Source organism: Musa acuminata, chromosome BXJ2-1 (genome assembly GCF_036884655.1).
Source record: "Musa acuminata AAA Group cultivar baxijiao chromosome BXJ2-1, Cavendish_Baxijiao_AAA, whole genome shotgun sequence".
Classification (NCBI taxonomy): domain Eukaryota; kingdom Viridiplantae; phylum Streptophyta; class Magnoliopsida; order Zingiberales; family Musaceae; genus Musa; species Musa acuminata.
The window spans coordinates 11257937-11268151 of NC_088338.1; the positions used below are offsets into that span (position 1 = coordinate 11257937).

At 34.5% G+C, this 10215-nt stretch overlaps 1 non-coding gene across 1 annotated transcript; it reads left to right on the forward strand.

The window, feature by feature from the left end:
- Positions 1–1185: 1185 nt before the first annotated feature.
- On the forward strand, positions 1186–1259 carry TRNAI-AAU (transfer RNA isoleucine (anticodon AAU)). The gene has a single exon. It is a non-coding gene; the product is annotated as a tRNA-Ile (tRNA).
- Positions 1260–10215: the final 8956 nt, after the last annotated feature.

Below are 10215 nucleotides of genomic sequence, written 5' to 3' on the forward strand. Positions count from 1 at the left end.
ATTACCAATAGGAAGTCATGTCCTGTTCTTGCATCTGCATGCCAAGTATAGTTGTTGGCCTTTGATGATATTTTATCATTTGATACAGTGTAGTATTTTATAGCTTTTTATTGCCAAAATTTGGATAAGAGGGCAAGCCTTGGGAACCATTGTAAGGCTGCTTCTTTGTGATGGCTGACTAGGTTCTAAGTCACTAGAAATAGCTTTTGTGCTTACAGGGAGTAACAAATCCATCTGATTGTTTTAATAATTGAGCAACTCCCAAACAGTAATGCTTCTCTCACTTCCCAAACATAAGTGTAAGGCTACGCATGCACTCAATCTCCTATTAGGGAAGCTTTATAAGCAGGATATATCCTTTAAGAAACCACCCATTTAGAAGTGGGGAGTTTTGAAAATAATTAGAGACAAGGAAAGTGAAGTCTCTTGTTTAGATATAATAACTAATCAAGAGAAACTACGGAAAGGGTTTAGTTTATTATTTGTTTTATTAACAAGAAAATTATAATTTTCTTGGGATCAGGGCATCAACTGGGAAGTATGGTGATTGTTTTCTTGTTTAGTATCCATAAAGAAGAAAGAATAAGAAAATTAAAATGAAGATGTTATGCAATGTGTTATTCTAGCATCTTTTATCACTATGACATCTCTATCGTAAAATCTCTATAGGCATTTCAACATCTTGCCTTTTTTTTTTTTTGTATAGATAATTTGTGTTTTGATTGATTTTAAAAACTGAATAGGAACAAATATCTGTACATAGTGGATATTTTAGTTTCAAAATGTTATATGTCAAGGACTGCTGTACCGTTCGAAATAGTATGGTATGGGTGATACATATCGGTTCGGGCGCTACAGAAAATATTTTTATTTTAATTTATTGAGATGGCGTTTAATACCCAAGTTTTAGATGTAGACCAAGATGTAGGTGTTCATGATTTTAGTTTAAGAAATGAATAACCATGAACGTTTCAAATTTCAAGATGGTTTTTTATCAATTGAGACTTGAATCAATAGGGGCTTTTGCCTGGTCCAGCCTGGTAAATAATTTTTTTTAGCCTGGTAAATAAGTTAACACCTGATATCCTGTGGAGACAAGTGATTTAAAACTGAATTACAGCAGGGAAGTTATATTCCTCTGATTCTAGCCTTCAAAATGCCATTGATTAGTTTATAAATATCAATGGCCTATTAGCTCAGTTGGTTAGAGCGTCGTGCTAATAACGCGAAGGTCGCAGGTTCGAGACCTGCATGGGCCATTTAATTTTTTTATATTTTTACATAATCTTAGTTTTGTCATTATTTTAGGATATAACTTTTAACATTGTATTTTTGGCCAATTTACCTTTATATCTTACTATAAATTGACCAACTTATTTTTGACGATATTTTAGAAGATTATTTTTACCATTATACACTTTATGTCTTTTATCATATTTTAGAATTAAATTTATTATTATTATTATTATGAGAGTGGATTTGGATATAATGATAAGGTTATTCCTTTATGACTTGGGAGATCAAAGTTCAAGTTATGGTAATAATTCTCTTTAAGTATTTAAAGACAATGTTACATATATTGACCCTCCCCGCATTTGCGAGAGCCTCGTATATTGGGTTTACCCTTTTATTTCTTATCATTATATCCTTTATGATTTTGATAATATTTATAATATGACTTACTATTATATTTAAGAATATTTTACCTTTTTTTCAGACATTCTAAAATAGGATTGTTACCATTATATTTAAAACATTTTACCATTGTTTTGGCCATATATGTAATATAAGACCTTTCTATATTTTTTTATTGCATGTTATTATTTTTTACCTTATTTTAGAATAAGATTTTTACACTATAATTCAGAAGATTTTACCTTTGTTTTATTTTTGTTTTATTTTAGAGTAGAATTGTACTTTTACCATTATATCCTTTTGTTATTGGCAATATTTATAATATCACTTTACAATTATACTTAAGAACATTTTACCTTTCCTCGTATGTTTTAAAATATGTTGGTTACCATGATATTTGGAACCTTTTAGCATTGTTTCTAGCTGTATATGTAGAATAGGATTCTTCTAGTTGTATATTTTTATCATTGTTATATCCTTTTAGTTTTTGCCATATTTTAGAATAAGACTTTTACACTCTAAGTTAGAAGGTGTTACCTTTGTTTTTTTGGTTATATTAAAGAATATAACTTTTTGGATCATTGTATACATATTTTAGTGAATTGTCAAACTTATATTTGGCCATATTTTTAACATAACTTCTTATCATTGTCTCATTTTATATAATTTTACTTTTAAATAACCTTTATTTTAAAACTATATTATTATGACATTTAGAGTAGGACTTTTACCTTTGCATCCTTTATGTTTTTGGTCATATTATAGAATAGAACTTTTACCATTATATTTTAGGCCAATTACCTTTATATTTTTGTGGAAATTAACCAACTTATTTTTTACTGTACTTTAGAACATGACTTTTACCATTTCAACCTTTACATCTTTTATCATAATTTAGAATATATCATTTACCATTATATCCTTTATGTTTTAGGCAATATTTATTATATGACTTTACCTATTTAAAATCATTTTACTTTTCTTTGGACATATTTTAAAGTAGGATTTTACCATTATATTTAGTTTATTTTAGAACCATTATATTTTAGGTCATTGGACCTTTATATTTTAGTGGAATGGACAAGCTTATAACTATATCCTTTATGTTCTCAACCACATTCTAATATAGGACTTTACCGTTACATTCTTTATGTTTCTGATCATATTTAGAACAATGCTTTACCGTTATAAAATTATAAGTTAGAACCCTAATTTTTGTTCATGTTTTGAAATATGAATTTTATTAATATATTTAAGTCATTTTTTATCTTTGTATACATTTTACCAATGTTCTGGTCAGGGTTTGCCGTACCGAGTCGTACCGCTCGTACCGGTCTGACAGGTTTTCGGTACGCGGACCGATGGTTACCGGTCCGAGCTACTGTAGCAGTGCTACAGTACTCGGTACACTCAGGTGTACCGCTCGGTACACCTGGGTGTACCGCTCGGTATATCGTACCGTACCGGTACCGAGCCCAGGTCGAAATACCGGTACGGTACGGTATTGCGAACCTTGGTTCTGATCATATTTTTAGAATAAGACATTATCATTTTGTCCTTTATGTTTTGGCCATATTTTGGATTAAAACTTTATCATTTTGTCCTTTATGTTCGTTTTTCACCATATTTGGAATATAAATTTAACAAATTTCAATATAGTAAAACTTTATCTTGCTTAATCCTAATTCAAATGATGTGCTTAACTATGTTTTATGTTGCTATCTTAGGGTGTTCCTTTTGTTTTGTTTTTTTCCTTCTCCATATCCATACATGAAGATATTGATACAATTTACTCTAGATTGCTTTAATCATTTAATTTTTGAAAATTGTGTCACATTTTATTATTAAATTTGAAGAAGTTAGTTCAATAGGACTCTTTAGGAAGTAAACATTGTAGATTTCTCTTGATCCTGTGACTCCTGTGGCAGGACTTCTCATATTGGAGGGGCTTTCTTGAATCCTAGTTCCAATGTTTTTCTTGGATGTAATGCATTAAATCTCTTCTTAAGATGGCCTCCTATTTTTGCTGTTTGTACAGTAGTTGTATGCCATCAAACACTCAAGTTATGAAGAAGATGACTACCCAATCCAATAATGCTGATTTACATCAGTTTTTTATTCTACTGAAATTCGCTTCATAGATATGTCTATGTCTGAAATTAGGCCCCATTGGCTTATTTATCATTTTCAGGGAAATCGACAAGCACAAGAAGTATTTTTTGAGTTTGAATGCATATCATTAAGGTTTTAGAAAGTAAAATCAATCAGGCACCAGGAGTTGCATGAAGCACATTAGGCATTGCGTGCACGCCCAACCAAATATGTGGTACTTGTAAAGTATTGTATACTCATATATGTTGAGAAAATCAACAACTTAGTAATGAACAAGACAACAACTAGACAAAAAAGAGGCAAACCTATGGATAGGGTACTACTGCTCATAACTTATGGACAGTTTTGTGCATACTTAGACAAACTAAAGGAAACTATATCAAGAATTTGTGATATTTTTTAGAACAAGTTTACAAGCAAAAGTACTGTTTATCAAGTGGCAAATGAAAAGTAGAGTGATGTAAGTGAAATGTGAAGAATAAAGAAGAAGAAGAGACTAAATCATATACTCATGGATAAGCATAATAGAAGAGGATATGAAGGTGTACAAGTGATGGGGTCAGCCTAGATGATGGGAAAAATAGGCAGAGCCATGGAAAGTGCCAGGAAGATATAGAGGGCAACAAAGAGAATCACCTCTATTTGACAAACATGAATCATGTTAAACAAGAAGCTTTTGAGTTTCATGCAGAGATCCAATCATCAATTACTTTTAGGTTAGTTGACAAGTATAATAGCTTTTTTTTTTTGCATAATGTAACCTTAGTAAAAGGCACAAAGTCCTGTTTGCCTTAGAGAAGTTTTATGTTTTATTGCTTGTGGTGACCAGTCATTAGGTGTCCTACAAGAGGATAGAAAGGTGTTCAATAACTCTTGGAAACAAAAAAAGATTTCCTGTCTTTGCATTAACAACTATACTTATTAGCTAATTCTAAAATTCCATGGTTAAAGGACATGATAATTGAATTATCGTATTAGGGAAGTTTATGAGCTGGTTTTTTTGGATTAAGTATCATAATATAGGGATGTTGAAGGCTATAGTAGGTAGATGGTATATCTAGAAGTTGACATGTACGATGCGATGTCATGATGGAGGATTTGGATAGTTGAAGCAATTTATTGTGCACATGTTTGTGATGTCATGGCAGGGAATTCAGAAACTTTGTATGAGAAACCAAAGAGATTTATCATGCACACTCTACAGATAGAAGAGAAGCTTTGTATGAGAAGCCTGAGAAGAGAACAATTCCCTAACTGCCTACAATTGACTATTATAAACTTCAATGAAACTTGAGTACTGCACACTAAACTCCCTTTAAAGGATTAGCAAGACAATCCTGAGAGCTTTCTTTGAGGGGTTTTACTTGTCCTAGCACTTGAATTAGGGGATATGCTACTTAAAATGAGGAATCCACATATTAAAACTTGTCCCATTTGTAGCTATTGTATGATCACTGATTATTCAATGGAATGGTATGTGCCACCAATATGGGAGGCATGAACGAGTATCAAGAGGTTAAATAGTGGCAAGAGCAAGTCATCCAAGCCAAGGTTTCAAATCACAACTTTAGTGGTCACTGGTCAATATGGACTGGTATTTATTGGTCTGATCAAGAACCCGAATTGAAAACTATAAATAATATTCATTTTTTTTAATGAAATTGGGCAATACACCCCCCTGTATACTGATCCTGTATCAGTAATATATTACTGAAACCAGTACTGGATCGAGATTTACATGATTACATCCTCAATCAAGCATCATTGCCTGTAACATTTATAGAAAGACCTATACTGAAGAACTTTTTCGACGTGGCTCTTATGTCGAATTCTCACATTCTCTGGTCAATGTTGATTGTGCCTCAAAATAGGAATGGCTTGGCATTTTTCAGAATAACTTCTCGATATTTAGAGTTTCTCTAAGATGACTTTTAGTTCATCAATGATATCAATGAACAGGAATTGAAAAATAGCAGAATGGGAATCATAATGGCTAAATTGCCCCATGTTAAGAAAAGTTATAGTTGGAATATAATAACTGTATTTATTTTACCAGTTTATAAATTTTTGTTTGATATTTCTATCAACAAATATGTTAAATTATCATTATTTGGCCATAATGACCATAATCAAAATGTATCGATATTATGATACAAGACATTAACAAAGCATATTTAGTGTATATATGTTTTTACATGTAAACGTCAAGATATTTAATTATATATGTTTTTACAGTTTAATTTTAGTATATAAATGAAAATTTTGTCATTTTTAAATCTCTTTGTTAAGTCCTTGGGAATGAAAATTAAAGTCTCACATCACAAGGTACAATTTCAAATCTTCCAAAAAGAGGGAATCTGATTCACCATATTATGGGAATTGAAATATGATTTCTACCAAACATGCACAAGGAGTCAGAATTACTCATATATTTGAATTCAGTGATCATAATGCTGTGACCATAATATCAGAAAACCTAACGAAACAGTAGTCAGAAGTTCAGATCTTCCTGTAAAATTGCACTTGAAGAAGATGACAAGGTGATGACTATGAATGTGACCACAAAGATGAGACAGGCTATAAGATCTTATTATATGGACACATTACATATCCATATAGATTTCTTGCAGATACAAATGAGAAATAATGGCAGTTGATCCACATAATATGTTAGAATAGTAAATAAGCTTCTATCTACAAACTATCAAGATCAGCAAAATTGGCTCGGCTACAGAGCAAAGCATGAAGTCTTGAAGACTACATATAGGGGTTTTTGACTTGATTATTAATCTATAATAATTTTGATGCCTTGTTCAGAAACTATGTTAATTGCCAGCTGATGACATCTTTGGTGTTTTGATGATTACACAAATCAGTATTACAGCATTCAGTTCTTACGGTATCCTTGCTTCTTTCTCATTGTAAGCATATCTAAGATTATTCTACTTGGTGAAAGCAATCATGGTAATCTATTTTATTTTGGCGTTAGCTGTCTATCATATGTAACTCAGTGTTATATGAATGACTTTATTTGGAATTAAAATTTTAGTGATTAGCAAAACTAAACTGACCCAACACTTTCATCTTATGACAAGACTCTGCACCTATTTGATACAGGAATTTCCATTATTGCGTCTTATTGGTAGTTTCTCATTTCAGTATAGTTTCATTCCATGAATATTTCGTAGAAGGGAAGGCTTTATACCTTTGATGTTGATTCACAGTACAGGTGCAAAAACATTTATGTGAAAGCCAAACACAGAATCGAATGTGTTTGCTGTCCCCATTTTCATCTCATTCTCTTGACTTGGAAGAAACATCTAAATGACACCATCCAAGAAATTTTGCCATCCATAAAGTCTATTGCTTCCATTGAGCTGCCTGATTACAACTATGAAAAGGTCCTAAAGCAGTGGTAACTCTCATAAGTCTTGGCTGATCGGCTCAGTGGTAACTCTGAAGCAGTCCCCAGTGGTTGGATCTTCTGGGGCAGTAGGAGCCAGGGTTCTTCTGCCCTTGGTGCAGAGACTAGCTCTGATACTGCCTTCAGAGCTTTTACCAGGCACAGTGCCGGGACAGGCTGACAAAGCCAGATTGTCATGCTTCTGTCATTCTGTAAGCGTCGCTGATGTTTACGAACCTTTTCATCTATACTATCATGTAACATCTAACAGTAATATCCTTTACATCAGGTGGAGTTGGTCTTAGAGCTTTTTACATGTACCATTTGGATGAGATACATAAAGCTCTATGGTGGCAGAGACACTAGGAGGTCTTCTACCGATGAGAACATCCCCAAACCACAGTGAAGAAGCCAAACTCAATTCTAACTTCTCCAGTGTAAGCCCTTTGAAAGAATTCCCGAGTTCTCAGATTGTCAAAGGTTGTGCATTTGTCGGTTAGATCGACAAGTTGGAGCGATAAATTTATAGCACAGAAGCTTGAAGTTTTTCGCTAAATTTGGTTTATTGGTATTTGCTTTTTAGATTGAGTCGTAATTCTTTTAGTTACTTCCACTTGTGTATTGACTTGTAATGCAACTTGTCGTCTCAGGTGCCGGTGTTCTTGAAAGATCATCATTAATTTGCAGAATTTGCATTCAATGTTTTGGAGCATCTGATCTCAGGGATGAGAATATCTTGTAGCAAAACTATTTTGATGGCCTTATGCAACAATGAAACTTCAGAAGAGGTATACTCTCTGTTATTTGGCATAATTTTTGACAAATATTGCTGTGCAAACTTTTCATGCTCTCCAGACAAAGCTGAGGAAGATTAGAAATTATTCTGGACACATTACTTCAGAAACAACCCATAAATAATAAAAAAAGCACTGTCTTGTAAAGAATTTAATTATTACAAGAAAAGATTTATATAGTCGATCTAAATAGTTGGAATATTATGACTTGATATTGTCGTTATAGACCAAGTGCAGTGCATCTGAACAGAAGAAGTGTATTACACGGCGAGAAGGGTCGAATTTCTTATTCTATCAAACGGATCAAAGAGGCAAAATGTCACAAAGTTATTGTTGTCGTCGCTGCAGTAGGATCAAGTTGCAGCATTTAGAGAGAGAGAGAGAGAAACAAACGAACAGACACTACTTCGATACAGCATCGTCACCACCACCATCTGCTTACCAAAATACAGCAAAACGTGAGCGAGACGACGGCGGAAGCGGCCACGGACATCGCGGTGTCGAAGACCCTCGACAGCCTCCGCTCCTGCAGCGCCCATATCGTCGACGCGCACGTAAGGAATCCATCCACCGTCGCCATCACCAGTAGCCTCATCACGCCTCTATTCCTTTCCTTTCCTTTTCCGGGGAGTGAGCGAGGCTGTGAGAGGGGGAAGAAACAGAAAGGAAGCAAAGTAATGGGAGAAGACCTTTGTATCAACGGAAGCATCGCGATCTTTTAAAGTGGCGTGGTTGGTTCACGCGTCAATGGCTTGGAAGACACGTAGGTAATGCGTCAGCCATTTGAAGAGCCAACCAAGTCTAGTTTTTGGTCGTTGAGTGGAATCCCATCCCTCTTTGTTCCCTTCTTTACTTTGTGGATCTCCGATCCCACTTCTTTCTCCTTTTTTTTTTTTTTTTTTTTTTTTTTTGTGAGTGTGCCACTATGATGTGTTTAAGGAAATCACCTCTTTATTTTATAATATTGGCTTAACGTCGGTCTATAAATTTTATTATTAATGAATTCTTATAAAAAGCTCTTAAGTATTATAATTTTTCATGAAAAAATTATTTTGCTTTGTTATTTTAAAATTTTTGCTTTGACCCTAGCTATGCCTCTACGGTATAAGTCCTGACTTTGCCTTCGCTCCATCAACGGCCCTCATTCATCTTATGCGTGACTACTCCAATTGTCGACCCTCGCTCGCCCCTTGACTCTTATCATCGTTGTTAGTCATGAGGGCAAGCCATCCCCCTTCATTCCTTCCTTATGGTCCATGGCGAGGAGAGCGTGCGAGAAGACTACACCAGCAAGGAAGGGGTGCGAGGAGGCTATGCAACCCTCGCTAGACCCTCAACCTTTATCATTGTTGTTGGTCATGGAGGTATCGCACAGCATCGTTTGCACTCTTGTTGCAAGGGCGACGAGGACCACTATTGGTTGCAAAGGTATCGTGCAACACCACTTTGGCTCTTGCTCGCATTAGCACGATATGGGCCACCCCATTGCTACTCCAGTAGGGTGCGATGAGGGCTACTGCACCTCCGTCACTAGGTGGGTTCGATGGAGGGGGGCAATCACTTTAGAAAAAAGATCCTCTATAAAATTTTTTCAAACTTGAGGTGCTATTTGAGAAATTCTGAAACTTAAAGATCTTTCTAAAAATTTATCTTTTTATTTTTTGATCAATCAAAAATAAGTGAATCAAATTTATACTAAGTTAATTGACTAGCCACTTGTATTTGAGGAGGGTGAAACTTAGTGTTTTTTTTTTGTGTGCAAGGAATAAGTAGTTAAGATGAGAGACTTTTTATTTTTATTTTATTTTTGCTTACAATATAAATTTCAACATTTAATGAGTATGCGTATGGTTCAAATAACATATACGTAAAAGACCCAAAAATAAAAAAAGGTTGCCATGTGGCAATAAAAACCTCATTGTTTGTTTTTGTATGTAATATTTTAAACTTTTAGGTTAATAATTCTCTGTTTAATAATATAGTATAAATTGCAGGGGATGCTTTAGTCTAATGGGATGGATAAGAAAGTGAGAGGTTGTTGGTTCGGTCAAACCGGCTGGGTCTGGTGATTTATTTGAACCCGGTTCACTGATCGGATTAGGATCAGGATCACGGAAGGGGCAAACCCGTAATGTTCGTCCAACCCACATCCGCTCATTTCGTGGGGATCGTAGTACGTGTCAAAGAGAGCGAGCAGGTGGCCCAGTCACGGTTGCGGTTCGTTGAAGGTCGCTATATATATGCATATATATATTGAGTTCTTGGGGGCGA